We start from the raw sequence: 20,887 nt of genomic DNA, 5'->3' as shown, positions 1-20,887 counted from the left end.
CAAAGGCTACAGGAAATATTCTTTCTATGATTTACGCTCTATCTTAATTGTGCTGCAGTATTTCCAAAACAATATTGAAGGATGTTCTCTTGTGGGTAGCTAGGAACAAAAATATCTTGTTTAACTTTTGAGCTATGTATACCCTCTTGGCAAAGATTACTTTGAGAGATGGATAAAAGATAGTTTTTTTTCCAAGGAAGGGTTTTACTCTAGCAGACTGAATTTTGTTACCAGTGCAAACTTTTTATACAGATTGGGTTTAATTATAAGAAATAAAACTAGGAGAACTGATATTTCGCTGGCTATTTCCCAGACAGTGTTGGTTTGACAGTTTTTGTGTAAGTCTTTGTGACACAAGGCATCCTATTGTTTGTCCTGTACATCTCAGTTTTGCAAAGGAAACCAATCTCAGGATCTAATGCAACTCGGCATGGAAAAGGTGAGGAATGAAGAAGAAAGACTCTTGTTGACTCTGTATTCTGACTTATATGCTGGCTTTTCTTTTCTTTTTGACTACTAATGCAACCCCAGAAATGAGCAAAAATAAAAACATAAGATAAGACTCTTTCTAGAAGTCTGATGAAAGGATAAAGATCATCTAAACCATTGCCTCCATCAGACCCAATGTCATCTTGTGTGCAGCACCCTGGTAGGGAGGAACACTGGTGTGCCAGGGGAAGGGACATTTCTATATGATATTGTACTAGTAGAGCTGGGGATGTCTGGAATTAACCGACATTTGTATGCTTCAAGAGGCTGGGAATTTTTCACTGAGTAGAAGTATTTTATGACAATTCATTATGGTTTTAGAGTAGCTTTCAGGCTGCAGGTTTTTTGTCACAAGATTTTGGCAGCTGTGGAATCTGATTTTACTTGGTTGGGTTTGGTGGTTTTTTTTAAAGAATGTGGTAATATCTAGATTTATCCAAATAGATACTTTCTTTTCTCTTTATTGAATCTGGCAGTTGACTTTGATTTAATTGATGGTGGAATTCATATAATAGGAGTCATACATTTCTTCTGTGCTTGTGTTTTGTTTAACTTTCCCATGGTAATTTAAAATATCAGTATTATTGTTCATTTCTGAGATCTTTTGGAGAGATTATATGTTGAGCTGAATTTCAAGTTTATTTAAAAATAAAAACAACAAATGACATACCGTAAATGTTCACAAGTTTACATTGCAAAGCCCATTCAAATTTTGAGGGGTAATTTTTGCATTAAAATTCCGTCACTTCCTACTGTAACTGTAAGTGAATCAGTTACACTCAGAAAATTAAACTGAGGTGGGATTCTTATGATAATAACCTCTTTGGTCCCTAGTAACGGTCAGTGCATCCTGCCCAGATCTGTACAGCTAATTTCCACTCACTGACAGTCACATTTGTCTCCACATATATATGAATGCATCCTGGTGTCATCAGGATGACTTTTATTGCAAAAGTATTTGGCTGCTTTGCTGCAGCCATGCTTCCGCCTCCCCAAAACATGCAAAATTACACATTTCTCTCATCACTTTGTGTTAACAACAATCCCTCATTCACACACCTCTCTGTGGCATGTGAAAGGACATTTCTACAGATCTCTGGACCCTCTACATGCCTCTTTCGAAATGTGCTTCATCTCAGAATTTGCAAAGCACTTTCTACAGAAGCTGATACTGATCCATCCATGAATGTGGCTGGGACCACAGTGGCAAGCTTGTGTTTTCAATTCTCATATATTGTATTTGGGTACAAAGTGGCTCATTTTCTTCCTCAAAAACTGAGCTGTAGATACTTTACACACATCTACTATGAACTTCTGTCAGTCTCTGAAACTCTAATGCTGATGGGCTGTGTCCATCACGTGTGCACAGGCAGAATACAAGGAAATATGGAATACATAATAAAAGAATACATATTCCTAAACTTGTTTAACATGTAACATACAGCAGTACTGATTTAAAAGGAATCTTATGAAGCAGAATTGCTAGTATGTTTGTGTCCCTGTGAAACGTATAGTTAAGGAAGACTCATTTTCCTTCCTCTTGCCTACTTTCGCTCTGGTAAGAAAAATAGTTCATATTTAAAACGAAGTGTGGCAGTTACAACTGAAAATGTGGACTTGTGCTTACAAACACACTTCAAAAGGTGTCAGTTTGTCTTTACACTTATTCAACTGCAAATTTCTGTCTGTAGAAGAACTTAAATATTTTCAAAATCTGGTTTTCTAGCCTAGACAAGTTGAAAACATTGTCCCCCAAAAAACTTTTTTTTTTTAAATTTGACCTAACTTTATGAACTTCCAAATAAGTAGCTATTTGCCCTGTTTCTGCTTTCAATCAAAACCAAACCAAACACATTTATATTTCATAATGCTCTAACTGAGGTTACTAAATTTCCTTTGTTTGTGTTAAGTTGAACACAACATAGTAACCTTAAGTTGCAGGGATACAAACCAGAACTGAAGTAACCAAAAATGTTGATGCCCATGTAAATCAAAATTGGCAAGGCCTGCAGAGTTTAGCTTTTGAGTTTGCTCCAAAACCTTTAACAAGCAAAACAGACTTCTTAGCTAGGAATCCTAAAGATGCTCAGGGAATTAAACATTTAGAGAAAGGAAAGGCTGTACAAATATTTACTTATGATTATTATTGTGGTACTTACAGATCCAGGCCTCCAAATACTTAATAGATGTACTTTAGTGGGAGTACTTCCACTGAGTTAGTAGAAACTCAGTGGCTTAAAGTTAGACACAGATGTGTTTGCAGGACTGGAACTTTGTATTTTATATGACTGGTATTAAATTCACCTTCTAACTGAAGCTTTAAAGTTCATTTTATAATGGGACTCCTGAGGAAACAAGCTTAGAAATAATATATGGTCCTGGAAAAATATTTTGAGTTCATAAATAATATGATAGAGGATATTTTCAAACTTTGGAATAACTTTTCCATTGAGACAGGCTTAAAGACTGTTTAAAAGAAACATGAAGCTTGATTTAAACATTGGAATATATTGCCAGAGGGAAGAAAGTATATGTTTTCATTTTTGTGAATTAGGTTTTGCTGAATTATCTTGTTTACTGCCATCCCATTTACATTTGCAAAGGCATTTATTTTATGAAACACAAGAAGAGAAAGGAGAATTCATGCCTAAGGTGGATTCTCATCTTCTGTGAAAATACGTCATATATTTCTTGAATCTGAAATTTAGGTGTGCTCACATGCCATGTAGGTAAGAAAATTCAGTATGCTAAGGTCCAACTGATCCCTGCTTTTTGCCCTTGGCATTTTTAGCAACACTGATGCAAAGTCTATAAAACTCCATCACGTCACAGTGCCCCCTGCCCTGGCAGAAATGACTGAATGTGGTGTAGAGTAGCAGAGTGTAGCACCGAGCATGCTTCTTAACTGAAACAAAGCACTGATCATAAAACTGTAGTGAATAGAAAAGGGTAAGGGGGCCCAGAATCCCCTCACTGCTGTATGCGATAGTGGGATCTGATCTGGAGCTTGCAGTGCAGTGCTGAAAGCTGAAGGAGGTGCCCGAGAAAGAGAGAAAATACAGGAAAATGACAGCAAAGCCCTCTTTTATAGGACAGAGAATTATAGGCCAGCTGAGAGGGAAAGCAAAGCACTAGGCTGCAGAAGCATTTGGGAAGAGAGGATGCAGTACTAACAGTAAGTCATCTTTTTGGGTAAGGTGGTGTTTTGATATTTTTTTTCCCAGATGATTTCTATTTTTAGGCCACAATTAAATGCAAAGTTTTAGGACTTTTCTATGAGGCCAAGTGCAACATCCTTGTACAGCTCCACACTGTACCAACAAACCTGAAAACTTACACCCAGCAAATATTCCCACCCACCCCTGAGGAAGTACTTGTGGAAAATCCATGAAAAGATTTTATCAATACTATTAGAAAAATGAAAAAAAAAAATTAAGACCTGAGAAGATCTTCTTTATAGGCTTTCTGAAACAGTCTTGGCAATACTACATAAAAAGATGATAATTCTCTATCATATCCTCTGAGACTGCACTTTAAGGACCACTGGCATATGCAATCTAGTCGAAACACTAGAGGTCTTTTAATGTGGTCAGTACCCTGTTTTAGGAGATAAGGTTTTCTAATGCAAGATTCAGAACAAACAAAAGTGCCAGATGATATGAACAGATTAAAATTTCTGTGTTTGTCTAGAGGAGGACTAGCTGAGCAATATAGACAGGTGACCATAAAACTTTTACTCTAGGACCTCTTGCAGAGCACAAGAAGCACTCTGAGGTGAGAAGGAATAAGTTCAAAGGGAGTTAAATGCCATGCAGTGCTTAGGAAATTACAGATAGTGCTGTCTAAATTAAACTAAACATTTCTGCAGCCTCTGGGGTGTCCCTAAAAGGTGCAGAGATTGTTTAAAGCTACCTTCCTTGCCAAGATGCTAAATGCTGTACTGCTATTTTCCTATGCTGTGAGCATATTTCTTGCCTACATATCTAAGAGACAAAGGAACTGGACACTGCATTGACACAGATCTACTGGACATGCTCCTACCATCCTCCAAGTCACTTCATTGAAGACATGCAAACTTCCTCATAAATCTGTTCCAAATCCAGTCACTTGGTTGGTCAAAACTCTGCATGCTGCATTCAAGATCTTTCTTCCTAGGAGAGAATGGATAATATCATGACCAGGATTTATGAAATTGAAATCTAAACATGGTTTCTTTTTTAGTAAACATATTCAGTTTTTATCAGTAACTTTTTGACTCCCATAACAGTTTCTAAGATTTATAGGTTTTCTATCTAATTCTATCTAATTCACAAGTACTTTTAGTTCCCAGTAGTTAATAAATTATTACTGGAAGATAGTTATTTCACCTTCTTAAGGTGATAACAATTAAAAAGCTATCATTTTATACCAGCTTTGCCTATATTAATGATTTGATCCAAAATCACACATTTTATCATGTCATTGGTTAACTGTCATTCCAGGTGTAATGCCAGTCACATCTGTGGAGTTCCATCATTGATAAAGTCATCCCAATACTGTTTTGGTTTAATGCATTCGCTGTAGCAAAACCTCCCAAATTAGGGAGCAAGTATAGGTTTTGGCTATGTCTTATTAGCAATCAGTGTAATAGAGTTAGATCTGCAGATTGAAACAGTGCAGAGGAGCCAGCCTCAACACCCTGTGTTTCACACACAGGACTAGTCTCATCCCATGGACTGAATGCTTATTAGCAGTTCAAATGTGTTAGAAGTGCTCTTGGAGAATGTCCCACCCAAGTTTAATCTGAAAGGATGCCATTTTCCATACTCCATAACTCCTCCATGACGCAAACCAAGGTGCACAAATGGGGGCTATGAGGGCATCCATTTCATTCCTGATTGGCACGAAAGTGCCAAGGTAGACGAACCTTAATATTCAGAGATGTGAAAGACCAGGATTAACCATTCAGGCTTTACTTTGCAGCATTGGCTAAGAGGCTTGAGACAGATCCGTGTGAGCTAATTCTGCCTGGAGGTACAGTGAATCCACTGTGGGCTCCCTGAGCTCATTAACCCACCATTCTCACCAGTGCTCATTCTTCATGAGTTTTTTCAGCCCTCTCTCAACAATCTCTGTGCTGCCACATGCTGCATGATCTAGTCATCAGCTGAACCCAGATCTGACTCTAGCTCTTATCTTTAAACACAAACTCTTTAATGCAAGCAGTGTGAATTGTGGCTGATCATGGCAATGATGAATACACTTCCTGCAGTCTTGTAATTCAACTTTTTACTTTCCAGTTACCACAAGATTCACAAGAGATGAAGTTATGGGCAACAATTACCAAATAAATTAGTAGTTGCTTAACAAATTATTCTTGTCTCACTAAAGTTTGAGATGCCAAAATACTTTGGTATTAGCTTAGTTTTTATTTCAGGGAGAGCCAATATTTTACATTAGATCAAATAATTGTTTTACATTAGACCAAACAGAAAAAAGGATAACCTTTGGGACCAGACTGTCTTCTCCAGGTCTGGACTAGTTCTCCAGGTTTACAAGCACTGTTTTGAGCCTTACCCTTTGTTTTCCATAGCATCATAAAAGCTTTTCAGAAGCATAAGTGCTACAGATTTCATGGGTGAAACTCTTAGTAATGGTAACTTGAGTCATCACAGACATTGCTTAGTGGCCTTATTTTCAATGGAAGACAAATATTGATGATTTTGCTATGGTTTTAATGATCTATGACTGTGCAGAGCACAGATTTAGGTGCTGAATTCCATCAATTAGCCCAGAAAGAAAGCCATCATTTCAGGACTGTGAGAATATAAAGGATTAATGCACACCTTGTGACTGATAGACCAACGCATAGATTAAAATAAATGGGGATATATTAATTCTTGGCAGAACAGGGTAGTTTCAGGTGATCTTACCTTAAAAAGCCATGACTAATACAGAAACACTGTTCAGATCAAGACATGATTGTTTTTTAACATGCACAGCGATGTCTGCATATATGTGGCTTTTTGAAGGAGTAAAAAGAAGAAAAGAGAGAAGAGGAACAGGAAAAGGAAGAGGAAAAGGAAGAGGAAGAAACCAAAGGTGGAGGTTCAGGAGAAGAAGGAGTATCTTGCTACGCCAGTGAGATCAGCTATGAAATCCCATGTGTTTCCTGTTTAAGGATTTAAAAATCCCCACTGTATACTATGGTAAAAGGCTACAATATGATTCTAATTTGGTAGGAGATACAAATAACAGTGTAGACAGACCAAAAGTATTGCAACTAAATCAGTGGTGGAAAGCAACTGTAAAAAGACTGTGTCTTAAAAGCTAATATATTGAGGAAAAATAATCAGAAACACATTGAATTCAACAGGAGGAATAATAATAGAAATGGAAAAGGATTATTTGTAGGGAAATAGTAACACTGAAAGGACTTCTGTAACAGAGAAGAGATTCTGTGTCACCAGAAACTTGTTATATTTATTTACATAGAATAGTGTAAAGGGAGAAAAGTGAGTACAGTCTGATGAAGACTTACTACATTCACAAGGTATCTTTATGGGGAAGATCTGCTGATCCATCTATCAAATCAAGAAAGGATATAAGCAGCCTAAATAAATGGAAGACTAGAAAAGTCTAGGGCTAAACTGTCTTCACCTTATTCATACAAGTAGCCTTTTGAAATCAACAAGACAAATACAATGAGCAAGCCAGGCACAGTTAGACCTTCAAGAAGTATTTGTACATGAAACTTCATGTGATTTCTTCAGGCAATGTGCTTCACTGAGTCACTGGGCTGGGACTCAGAAATACTAGTGATAGTATTTCCAGCTGCCTGGCTACAAAATATTGAACATCTCATTACTCTGCATAATTTCATCCCTTTTCTTTCTTATTTATTTAGTTTGGAAACCCTTTGAAGCAGAAACTTACTCTTGCTGTGCAAACACACTTAGCCAAGGACATGTTTTTGAAAGGAATTTCTAGGTACGGTTGTCACACATCAATACACATTCAATATAACCTTTTAGATATACATTCACAGTACAGGTTATTTACCTTCACACCAATCAGTTATGTCTAAACTCTGTTCCTGTTACTTTGGCTTTTTCAGTTTTAGTCATATAAATACATTTTGAGAAGGGTTATGTTCATCTGAGAGGGAGGTCTTTGAATTAGCTGTATTTGAGTAAAACATTGTAACTGCTGTACTGATCAACAGCTGTAGCTTGCTGCTATAGTTTTGTCTAGTATTCTATTATCGGTTCACTGTTATAAGTGAGATAGTATGTTGGTACTAGTGTGCCATAGATAATTAGGCAGAAAGCAAACTTACTCAGGAAGTTTATGAAGTTTAGGATTCCATTACAAATGTCTGTAAAATATTCTGCTGATACAATTAAATTTATTTTTTTTACTAGAATTACCATGTGGCCTTGTACAGCTGTGGTTAATACTAAGCAGTGTGAAATACTGAATACTAAAATACACTCTTGACAACCATCTAATCAAATGGTGGGTGTTTGAAGATGCATTTATTAAGTGTCTTATGTCACATTTAGATTGCATTATTTGGGCAATGACACAAAATTTAAACAGTCATGGTATTTTAGCTATATTTAGAGTTTCAGTGGGTTTCTCTGGTAGTTGCTTAAGTATCAAGCGTAGTGGACCACCTACTCTTCTTCATTGGAGTGATGGTGGGGCTCAGACCCTACAAAAACCTAATTTGGTTGTAGGTCCGTTTTCTTCTCTACCTCTGAATGACCCCATCTGCTCACATCACCTTATCCTTTCTGCATGAACTTTCCTCTGACCCAGCTCTCTCCATCTAATCCAAAATATGAGCTTGTCTTCACACCTTGCTTTCTAGCATTTCTCATTTCCACTTACACAAAACATTTCCTGAACTGAACTTCTAGGGAGAGATTCTTCATGCCCTGTAAGAAGGCTGGAAGACCAGAAAGCCCTGAAGTCTCCTATCTGGTGAGTGATCTACTCCAGTGATTAATCAGCTTACAGCTGGGAAGCCTTCCCTAATGTCTGACCTGAATTTCCCATACTGCAGTTCAAGCACATTGTATTTTCTCTTGATCCCCAATACATATGAAGAACAATTTGTTTCTACCCTTTCCATGGCAGTCTCTATGTAATTAAAGACTGCTCTTACATCTCTCCTCAGTGTCTCTTCCCCAGGCTAAACAAACCTCACCCTTCCAATCTCAGAGGTCAGATTTTCTAGGCTTTTGATCACCTTTGCTGCTTCTCTCTGGTTTATAGATTTCTTAAAATGTGCTGCCCAAGCCTGAGCATGAGGCTTCAGATGAGATCTTGCCGGAGCTAATTGGGAGAATCATGATGCATACCTTTAAGGTGTCTGTTACACATTTTTATGCATCCCTCAGTTTATTCAATTTGTGATCTACCAAATCTGCTGCTTTGCCCAGGAAGACCATCTAGCTTTGTTCTCCATCTTTCAGACATGCAAATAATGATTTCAAAGTGTGCTATATTTGCTTGTCCTTATCAAAACATAATTTATTTAGTATTCCAATAACAAAACAAAATGCTATTTTTATTTCCATCATCTAAGTCACTAGTGAAAATGGTGAAAATACGGATTTAGGAAAAAACCTTTCTAAATGTACTTAATACAATAATCTATTTTGAAAAAGCAATGTTAATAACTATACTTTGAGCACAGTTTTCTAACCAGTTTTCCATTCACCATGTTATTAGATTCACTTTACCATATATCCCCAAGTTGCGTACATCATCTAAGACCAAATTAAGATAGGCCATTTACTATTTCTCGGATATCCACATGGCCAATTACTGTGTTACGGAAGGAAATTAGATTAGTGCTACGTCACTTGACCTTTATAAGCTCATCCTGCTATTTACTTATTACCCTGAGGCCACCTAGTAATTACAATACACTGTTTAAATACCTGTTTTGATATTTTTCCAAGAACTGAAGTTCAGTCAACATATCTCTTTTGTAAAGAAGGACAATATGTTTCTTTTTCTATGAAACCAGGGGAGAATGACATAAGGCTGCCTTTGAAGAATCCCCTTGGCTCCCTTTGGTACAACCCATGGCAGGATCAATACCAGAGGTGGTGGCAGAAGAGCACAAATGGCCCACAGTGGACACACTGAAGACTTTTCAGATGACACTGCTACATGTTCGAGAGACACAGAAAATACATCATAGAAAACACACCTCGCTCCTGGCCTGCCCAACCAAGGCTGAACATGCTTGACAAAGTGGAACTCCCCTGTCAGTTACTATCCTTTTCTTCTTTGTAGCGTTAACTCCAATAACTGACATTTTAAGCGATACTTTACAGAGTCTGAGTGCTTTTATTAATGGGATCTTAATAAGTTGGCATCTCCTGGTGCAAAATACCATGCACTTAAGACAGGTGCAAGTAATTTTTCCCTGTACTTGGGGATGCTCAGCATCCCTTGTCATACTGAGTTTTATAACTCCCCAGCTGACCTTACATCTTTTCATCACTACAAAAGTCAGGTGCTATGAACTTACTACTTTATCTATTAATTTTTCCTCACTGTTCTGATAACATCAATTTCATTCATGTTACCCACTAGCTCCCTTCTTCCCTGCCACACGAGACTGTGTCAATGATAAACTGAAAAGCAGCGGCAATGAATCACCCCTAGTAGCTATGTTTGCATCTCTTCTAAAAGGCAGTTTCGAAAGTGGCTGTGAGCACACATCAACCTGCCTGTCTCTTACTGGTGTGGGTGACTTGTGGAGACCTGCAGCCAGCCAGCAGCCAGCCTGCCTGGATATGCCAGCGTTGTGTTAACTGACTTTGAGGTTCAGGCACATAAGAGCTTGCACACTCCATTAGGCACTGCCACATCATATCTGGGGCCGTGTTTTCAGGTTCATTGTCTGGGCAGCCAGTGAATTTGGTTTTGAAGACAGCCTCGGTGCTTTGCCTCACAGACAGCGTGGGTAGGTCTAATGGTTTCCTTGTGACATTTGAACGTGCTGCTGTAACTCATTTGGAAGTCTATACATGCAAGGATTCAGACCCAGTTCATCTCAAATTATTGATGTGAAGGACTGAGTAACCACAGAAACAAAAAGCCATACAGATTAATTAAAAGATGGACCAGCTATATATTGTGACTTCAAAAAAACCCCACATTAATAATGACATTATTTTATCTTCTGGTTAAATATTTTTCTGCCTGAATGTTTTCCAAATAGTCCATGAGGGAAAGGGCAGACAAACACTATATCTAGACAGAGATTCCTTTAAGCAGCTGAACTCAAGTTCTGAGATTAAGTACTGCAAAACCATGTCTGTATCTTTTGACTTCTTACTAAGCCATTGAGATAAAAACTGACAGAGGTAACAATCCACTTCCCCAGCCTTTGGTATTTCCACAGTAAATTGTTGACCTGTATTCCTGGCCATCATTTTAAAAGGAAAGGTATCATTTATGGAGAGATATATGCAAGATTTTTCAGGTAGCAATTTTTTCCCCAAAATAATTAGACACTACAGCATTGCTGCAGAACATGAATTGGTATGAGAATAGACTATTTGCAAGCACATCTGTTCACAATTCATGCTGATCCCAGGCTTGAGGACAAGATGAGGGAATGCAGGAAGCACTATTTCCAAACTGTAAATTCATTGTCTGTGAGCCATGGCAGTGACTATTTGCTTGTCAGATTTCCACATAAATAAAGCATCATTGGGAGACACTCCTGATCCCCTTGGTTCTCTCTCTGTGAATTATGAGAGCCCTGTTCTTGAGCACTAATACAGTTTTCCCAGACAGTCAGTCCACAAGTGTGGGTTCAGGACTCAGAAAAGACTTTAGCAGGGGCACAAAATTGTTTAAGACTCAGAGGCTGAGCCATCAAGAGCACCCAGCCATTTACTGGACAAAGAAAGAAAGTTGTGGAAAGAAATGCAGAAAGAGAAAAAGGGAAGAGGAGGGAGCACTGAAGAAAAAAAGTAAATCACAAATTTTCATGTGACTAAAGCAAAAAACTGGAGGTCTGAGCTTCTGAGATCTATTGAGAACTTTCCTGAAGACTGACCTAACCTCTGTCCCCTTGTATCTGTGCAGGTTCCTAGTCATATAATACCCATTATACCACTTACCTGTGTTACAGCATATTGAAAGGCTTTAAATAGTTGGAAGGAAAGTAGCTGATGTGTGCCAAAATTTATCATTTTTAGAGAAGGTTAGACATTGCATATAAAACTCATCTTTCCCCTTTAGGCTGTGTCCCTGGAAGTGCTCTGTAGTTGTGCCAAGCTCACGAAAAAACTAGCTCCATGGCCCATCATTTCAACTGATCTATAGTAGCTTTGTGGTTAAGGTGCTCTAGAGCTGTCTCTTATCTCTGCCACTGACCTATCCTGACAAAATAGAAATAAGGAGTGTCTTAGCTCCTGATTTATAGAATGGAAATGTTCCTAACAGCACATTATTAGCCCGTTTATGATTGGTTCATATGGTTCATGCAATATTGTACTTGGGAGAAAAAAAAACATTTTGACCTAACCAATGTATTTGTGAGGGAGGAAAAACAAATCCTCAGTCCACTGCTCCTGTCCAGCACCTACATTCCCCATTACTGACACAGATGATACCTATATCTAAAATTTCATGAGACTGCATTAGAAAAAAACCTGGGCAAGACTAACACATACCAGAGACTGAAGTAATATGCACAATTATCTTGTTGGAAAAGAAAAAATAAACACAATTATCTGGATAAAACCAGAACTTGCAATACTTCAATAGGAGGCGTACTAATTTTGATTTGCACAAGTTACCAGTTCAGTGCTCGTATATCTATTTAAGCTGTCAAAACATTACATGCCATGGAATATATAATATATATTAGATGGGTCAGATTTAGGCCACTTCCTTCCCACATATAAATTGGAGGTAGGTAAGTACAGCACAGATTTTAAGCTTGTTTATGGCCCCCCATAATCCTACTCTCAACAAGTCCTGTAGTAGGAGCCAAAAGGCGAACAGAAGGAATCAGAAGGAATAATTTGTATCTTTTGTTATTACAGCCTATCAGCCTGACGTTCTCAATGCTTTCCTCTGACAGAAGTCCTTAAACAGCCAGACGTGATATGGAGCAGATGACTTAATCATTTGATCACATCTTGCACTATCCAGAAGTTGCCTGAGATTCTCATGCAGTTACTACATGTTGTTGCGGTCTCTACCACTCTGTCACCCCACACACTGGAAGTATTAGATTGACCTGATCTACTGCTCTGTAATCTTCAGACCAGCTGGCTTTTGTACTCAAGGCTGTGGAAAAGGGAGGAAACTAGTATGCTGTGAAACAGATGCAAATTACGTCCCAGTAGGGCTCAGTGTTGAAAATAATATAAGTAATACCCTACTGTGCTGGACTAGTATTCTGCCTCACCAGTGGCTAGGAGATGCTGTTCAGGGAGAACATGCACTCTTTGCCACTATCTCCCTACCACTCCTTCTGTGTCTACAGTCATTGATTAAGGGGTTCCTGTTTATTTCCTTTAATACAGTACTAGACTGTTTTTCCAGGAGTTTCTAATTCCTTTTATCCTCTGCTGAAACTATCTGCATCCAAAATTCATGGCAACAAATTTCAGAACTTGACTGCCTGCTGTGTGAAAAAAACCTTTACCTGATTTAACCCCCTTTTCCACTAGTTGCAACGGGTGACACCTTGTTTTATTACTGAAGGATTTGGTGAGTTAGCAGCTCTGCATTCACTTCATTGAGTGCCTTCACATTTCTCATTGAGCATTCTCCACTCAAAACTGAAGATTTAGCTCTTTAACTCTCTCCTGTTAATGCAGTTGCTAGACGTCTTTAATCACTTCTCTTGTCTTTCTCTGTACTTTTTTTAATGCCACTGTGACTGTGATGTGAGGATCAAACTTCACACAGTGCCCAAGATACGAGTACAAGATTTTGTATTGCAGAAAAATGATCATTTTTGGTATGTTCTCAGTGGACTTTCTGATGAAGTTTGATTTTTTTTTTTTTTTTTTTTTTTTTTTGCCTTTTGACTGCTGTTATATCTTAAGCTGATGACTTCAGAGAACTGCTGGTGATTAGTTAGATCTCTTCCCTGAGGTGTAACTGCCAATTTCAAGTTCAGTATTCCATAAGCACAGTTTAGAATATTTTCCCCCAAGAATAATTACTTCACTATTTTTTTACACTGACACTCAGCCGACACTTTTTTGTCCACTCATTCAGCCTTGTGAGGTCTTTCTGGAAAACAGGCCTGCCAAAAGGCACATTCTTCAACTGCAACTGCAACATGCAACTGCATGAGAACCCTCATGTGCCTGGAGCACTTCCAGCACACAAAGCACTTTGCAGATACCTGCACAGAGGTGACTCAGCACACAGGAGCATCTCTCCTCCTACCTGAACAGCATCTCAGGTGCTGGGAGACCAGGAAGTTGAAATACCTGCATACTTAGTAAGCATTGCCTGTTTGCATGACAGTGAAAGTGTTCTTAAGCCGTTTCTGAAATGACTGAAATATAAAATGCTTACATTTCAGTGATTATGGTTTAATCTTTAGGATCAAAAAAGAGAAATAATTTCTTTGACAGAACAGTATGAGATTTTCACAGCCTAGTGGAGAATTCACATACCTTCTCCTTCACCGGCTTTTGTGTGCAGTGACAGCTGGTCTGTCAGCTCCTCTGACCATTCAGTTTGTTTGTTCAGTCCTTTGAGAACCATCTTTTATGTCAGGCTATTCTTATCTACAGGGACACCAGAAATACTAGTTCCGCTGCCATGTCCATGAGGAGCCAGAACACAGAAAGGTAAAGGAAGCATACTTCACGTGTTATCATGGATTTAAATAACATTATAGAGTAGTGTCAGGCAAACAAATTAATTTCAACTGTAATGACAGAGCCAGATTACCTCACTGTTTTCAAAGTTTCCCCAATATGAGACAGATTTAGCAATGAAAAGTAGGAAATAAAGAGCTGTGACTGGCCAGGGAAGACGTGGCCAGGGAATGTCAGAGACTTACAAGGAGACATATATTACAGTCTGTAAGACTCATGTGAAGGGCTGTCAGAGTCAGAGTAGCAAACACCCTTTGGACTCGAATCTAGGAGCTAAAACGGTAGTATACAAGCCAGTTGTTTTGATGGGCTGTGCTTTGTGTGCTTCATGAACCTTGCTTGCCTTTATCCATGCTTTGTTTCTGAAGCTTGTACTGAAATGAAATGCTTCAGAAACAGAGACATTTTGCAAGCAATCTTTCAGTCTTCAGTAATGTATGTGAAAGACAGTTCAGTCTCCTAGTGCTCACCTACAATGTGAAAATTATTGGTCCATCATCTTCACAATGTTTAATTTTTACAAAAAACACCACAATCAGATTCCATAAAAGACATCATATATTCTGCCTCTGGTGGCCACTTCTAGAATCCTTCTTCCAGGACGACTCAGTCCATACTCTAAATTAGCATTCCCTAGAAAAAATTAGCTGCTAGCCCTTAAAGCCTGGCTCTGCATGCCAGAAACTTTCACTTGAACTTTTCTCAGCAGGATTGCCACCTGGTTCCAGGGCAAGGTCCTCAGGCAAACAGTGTCAGCCACATCTTACAGGACACCAATAGCCTAATCTTAGTTCCTGATGTGACATACAAGGAGAGGCTGAGAGAACTGGGATTGTTCAACCTGGGGGAGAGACAGCTCACAGGGATCTTCTCAGTGTGTGTAACTATATGATGGTGGGGAGGCTTCTCAGCGGTGCCTGGTGAAACGGCGAGAGGACACACATTGAAATATAGGAAATTCCATTTAAACATAAGAAAAAGCCTTTTTTCACTGTAAGGCTGGTATAACACCGGGACAGGTTGCTGAGGCATATTGTGGGGTCTCTTCCTTGGAGGTCATTGAAAACCTGATGGGACACCACACTGAGCAACCTGCTTTAGCCGGCCCTGCTCTGAGCAGGAAGGATTGGGCTAAACAGCCACCAGAAGTCCCTTCCAACTTCAACCCTTCTCTATGATTCTGTGTGAACATCCACAGGCTTGAAAATACTTAACTCATTGCTCTGCTTTCTTGCAGATTTGTCACAGGGTATACAAGGCTTCGAACACAACTCTCAAACATGTATGTTTGGGATAGAATGGATTTACACTGAGGCAACCCAGGAGAAAGGAGCAATAAACTTGATAGACAGACGTATAATTTATGTTCGGACATCTGGCTCTGTCATGTGCTGTAAGGTTGACTCTCCACTGGGAAGTGAAAGGCAAAATCCCCCAAAGGCAGCATATCAATTAAAGACTGTGCTTCAGAAAAGAACTTGCACATATATTTGCCTACAGATTTTAGTGGAACTTGCTTCAGCACTCTGCTGAATCAGGACTAAAATCCACCGATACTAACAGGCACTTCACCTCTACAGGGTGACCTACTTAATTACACTAATACCTTTTAAGAGATTTATTCCTCTCCTGAGGTATGCATTTTTCCCTGGTGTTTTAGGAAAGCCTATGACAGACATTATGATGTGTTAAGTGAACGGCTAAAGATTCCAAATAGTCCCAGATAACAAAGAACACTTTTTCTTTAATGTGCTTTAGAGGAGTAAAGTAAATATATCTGGAAATTTAAGAGCACCGGTTGAAGTGTTTATGAAGTTGTACATGAGCTATTTGGTTGTAACAATGCTTAACTGTAATTTAGTGGTCTTATTTGCAAAAAATTTGTCTTATTTTTATGACTTCTCTTTTATGGGACTAGGCAATTTACTGTGCTGTGCCACTACAGATTAGAGTGTCATGCTACAAACTGTGTTTGTAGCACCTTTTGTTGTTTCATAAGGCAGCCAGGCTTCTTAGACAGTTCTAGGAATCATTTTGCAAAAGTATGAGCAAAGGCAAGTATCATCCTCATTTGCCCATCTTGAAGTAACACAGAGCTTTTAAGTCCAAAGAAATCCCTTTGAAGAAACTTCAGTTGCCTAGCCAGACCCATTGGCTATAAATTTCCAGAAGAATGCAAAGATGTAACCACAGTACAAATATTGCTGATAAACATACCAGAGCTTATTCCTCCCCTCAGATAGCGCTGAAAACAGTTGTCTTTCTAGCATGACCAAGGTTAGATGAGTTCAGCACCTGTTGTAGCAAAATGTGGTAACTATTGAGCGTGTTTTTCCAAAACAGGTGTTGAACTCCCTTGACCTTATTTGCATCAGCTGGACAAATGGACAACTGTTTTTCCTCAACAAAGAGCATGTGTCTAATCTTGACATACAGTAGTTCCTGTGATTTTGAGAAAGCCTAAGAGTAAACTCTGAAGTTTACAGCTTAATAATTTCAATACACTAGAAATCAGCTGTGAACTGAACACCTTCTCCAAGCTAAACTTGAACTTCAGAAGGTTTGTGATTGATTAATTTAGATGATGCCTCTCACAAGGACACCAGTTCTTATTTTCTGTTCAGCTTTTTTTTCAGCCATCTGGAGACCTATAGCTGACCTCTCCCTTAAACATCTCCAGATGCACTTGTTTTTCAACCTCAACTACTTCTGAAATCTTTGGCACCCTAACCTCTCTAATACTATTCAGTACAGGGCTATTGCTTTCTATAAGATTTGTTTCTTGGACATTTATGATAAATAGGCTTTCCTTATTTCATACCATTTCCTCCAGGAAGGGTAAGTGAATTTGTCCCATTTTGTAATGTGCTGGTAGTGTGATAATCACATACTGAGTAAAAAGATTTATCTGGGTAGATATTTTCCTTCTGATTTAGGCCTTCTTTCCTCCCAAATTATAATCATGTTACCCTTTTTCAGAGTGAAAATATACTATTCTATATAATGTCTTTCAATGGAAGTTAATAACAGTTTTGTTCACAAGGCTTTGCCTTTTTAGTTTTTTGGTGATTTTCAGATGCTTGGTTCAATGGATCAAATAGTTACACTTTTCATTTACAGAGTGCCAAGTTGTACTGCAGAAAAACACATTTGAAAAGTCTTCAGTTGTACAGAATCATGAAATAGTAAAATTTTAACTTGTTTCCAAATCATTAAAATACCTTAACTTTTATCTGCCAGTATGAGATTAGAACTGCAAAGTGTACAGCAGTGTATAATAATGTTCACATACAAACAATAAAAAATACAGTTAAACACAAATACTTTGAAGATATTAAAAGAATAGAAATTCTGTTTCCAGAACAAATGATATTTTACTGGGTAAAACTACTTAATGATCTCATAATTTTATTCTTATTGTGATTTTTGTGTTCTCCCTGCCCCTAACTAGCCACTTTATATATTGCAATAAAGTAATTTTAATTTCTTCATTTAATTTCATGAATGCTCACTGTGAGCCATATCTGAACATTGGTTCATTCAGAAAAGAGACTATCATGAGCAGGGAATTATTGTTGCATTTTTCAATTTAAAAAGGAGGTATAAAGTTATTTTAAGGTATGAAGTGTCTGTTCCTAGGACTTTTCAAAATGTGTATAGTGAAAAAAATAAATTGTTTCCTACCTTGCCTGTGTTCAGAAACAAAGGGAAGAAAACAGCCTAGTAGTTTGCATATTGAACTGGAATTCGGGACACGAATATAGCATGTGCAAAGTAAGTGTCTGGTTGCTTTGAGTGTCAACATTTGTGGACTGGAAAAGATTACGGAACTTTCCTGAAAAGATACATATATTGTTCCTGCTTTTGCCCATGTTTTTACTTTCTGGCATAAGAGCTAGTTATTTTGGAAGGGAGCTAATTTCTCCCTAATGATATAGAACTAATTGTGAGTAGTTACTTTTTAAATAAGAACATATAAAAATATAAATAGACTACAAAAGAAAAGCAAAGCATGTGTTAATGTGGTGGACTCTGTCAATTTGTAATGCAAGTGAGATTGTGGTTTTTTCATCCTCTTTTTCAAGAAGTTGATGGTTTTTACACTCACACTGTGAGGCCCACACACATCATTGTCTTCCTCCCTACTGCAGGAACAGAGCTGCTGCACTGTTTCCAAAATTTGTAGTCAGAACATTTACCCTCCTTGTCCTCTCCTATTACATGGGCAGCTTATCCTGCTCCTATCCTTGCTACCAGACCTTCTCAGTTCAGGTTCACCACCTGCACTTCTGAACAGCAGCACCTCATATGTTAAGGCAGTGAGGTTAGTTCTCACATGTAGAGCATATGAGCACCTCATACGGCAAATGCTTTAGCTGACAGTAGTAGAAAGGATTATATGTTTATATTCCTAAAAAGATAACTTGATCTCATGTTCCATTTGGTACATTTTTGCCACAAAACCACCTAGCCTATGGTTATGTGGGACTGAACAGTAAAGCCATCAGCCCAGGCAAGGAGCAGTCAGTGGATCTTTTCAGTAAGAAAAGCAGTTCTTACAGTAAGAGGCTGCTCTGGCCTTTCTTGCTTTACTACAACGGCATTCCCTGATATGTTAGTGAGTGCCTCTGCCACATTAGCAGTCCCTGGTCCTTGAAGGAGCTGAATTTGTCCCTCACAGATCAGCATGGAGCTCCCTCCTTCATCTCAGTGAAAACAGCCCTTTTTAAAATCTGAAAACGTCATGCTTAGTACTACTCCTGGATGTCTCTCTGAGAGAAAGTCCAGTTTCCATCCTAGTTGAAAAATTAATCTATGATTTTTATTGCCTAAACTACTCTTGCATGTTCTATACAATCTATGGATCTTTTAAAATATTTTTAAAATCTGGACAGGATGAAAACCACAAAATTTTACCTGTCTTCTGAAATTTGTGTCTCAAGGCTTGTAAAGGGTCAGTTATCTCCAGAGAGACTCAGTAGGTCACAGATGATGTTTAAAGCTGTTAAGTGTCAGTAAGGCAGGGCAGCACAGTATGATCTGAACCTCCATTACAGCTCAGATGGTACTAGTGATCTCTCTGTGGGATGTTTTCATCTCTGCAAATTGCAAAGCTGCCATCTGGACTCCATTCACCCACTCTGTAACTGAGCTACACAAATACAGATACTTTTACGCACAAGACTGCTCTGTCATGAAGAAAAGAGTCCTTCTGTCTTCATTCATTTAAAGGACACCAGGGCACTTCTCCAGCTACACAGTGGTATGCTGGAGGTACTGCCTGAAGTCACGTACTGTGTAAATACATGTATAAATATGCACTCAAAGAAAAAGAGTTTACTGGTAACCGGGTTTCTTTCAGTTTGTGTTGTCTATGGGTATACTTGCAGCTTTCTCCCCAGTCTCTCTCTCCTGTACAGGATTGGTTTGGGGATTTATGGGCAAGATTTATGAAGAGGAGAGGGTTAGGACGATGGCATTGCTTATGCACATAGCCTGGCTTTCTGGGGAGGACAGCTGAGGGATTAGAGGTGCTGAGCACTGCTGCACGTGCTGTCAAAGCAAAACACCCCACTCTGCTGTGCCAAGTAGCACATACACCACATTATTCTGAAGTCTAACTATTGGTGAGCAGCTTCCCTGCTCTGGAAATAGAGGCCAGTGCCAAAAGGCTGATGTTGCGGACACCCCAGCAGTGGTCCTCAGGGTGCTGCATGGCTGCCAGAAATGCTTATGGAATGATTACAAGATGTGACTGGGCTCTCTCCATCAGGATAGCCATCAATACAACAGCAAATCACACCACTGCTTGCCAGCCTTTTTACAGCTCCGTGGTCTGAAATTACTCAGGTCTGACTGTGTGAAGCTTCACTTAACTTTCATCTTGTAATACATTTTGTTCCATTACAGCATTATTACCCAGCCACAGGTTTTGTGTTTAGCTTGCATTAAATATTTTGTTCAGTAGCACATATAATGAACACCAGCTACCTTTGAACTAAAGATTTATGTAAATAGTAGGTACAAGAGTACTTTTGAAAATACAAGGAAAATAATTACTTGGAGAGGAACAGGTAGAATTCTGCCCCAAACCAAATGAGCAAGAAATTAATTGGTTGAAACTGAGATCTCTTGCAACTGTACAACATCAAGTATTTTCTTTATTACTATTATATAAAAGGCTTATAAAATAAGCCTTAGTCAGAAGCTCAGCCAGTACAAATGCTGGGCTTCAGCAACTGAATTTCTGGACCAGAAGTATGAGTTTAGGGAAGGCAGAAAACATTTTCCATCTACTAACCTTCTACACGACTCCTGCTACTCTAACAGTTTAAACTAATAGAGCACCTGGCCCCTACTGAGTCTCCATCTTATTAGAAACACATTGACTCTGACGGCTGCTTGGGAAGCCAAGAACCACATTCATCACTGAGGTATCTCATCTAACATCAGTGAGATCAGAATTTGGCTTTAATCCTCCAAACCGCACACCATTCTTACACAGGAACGATGAGAAAATTGAGTGC

The sequence above is a fragment of the Falco punctatus genome, assembly GCF_963210335.1.
Source record: "Falco punctatus genome assembly, chromosome: 12".
Taxonomy (NCBI): domain Eukaryota; kingdom Metazoa; phylum Chordata; class Aves; order Falconiformes; family Falconidae; genus Falco; species Falco punctatus.
Note: the sequence above shows the minus strand (reverse complement) of the source record.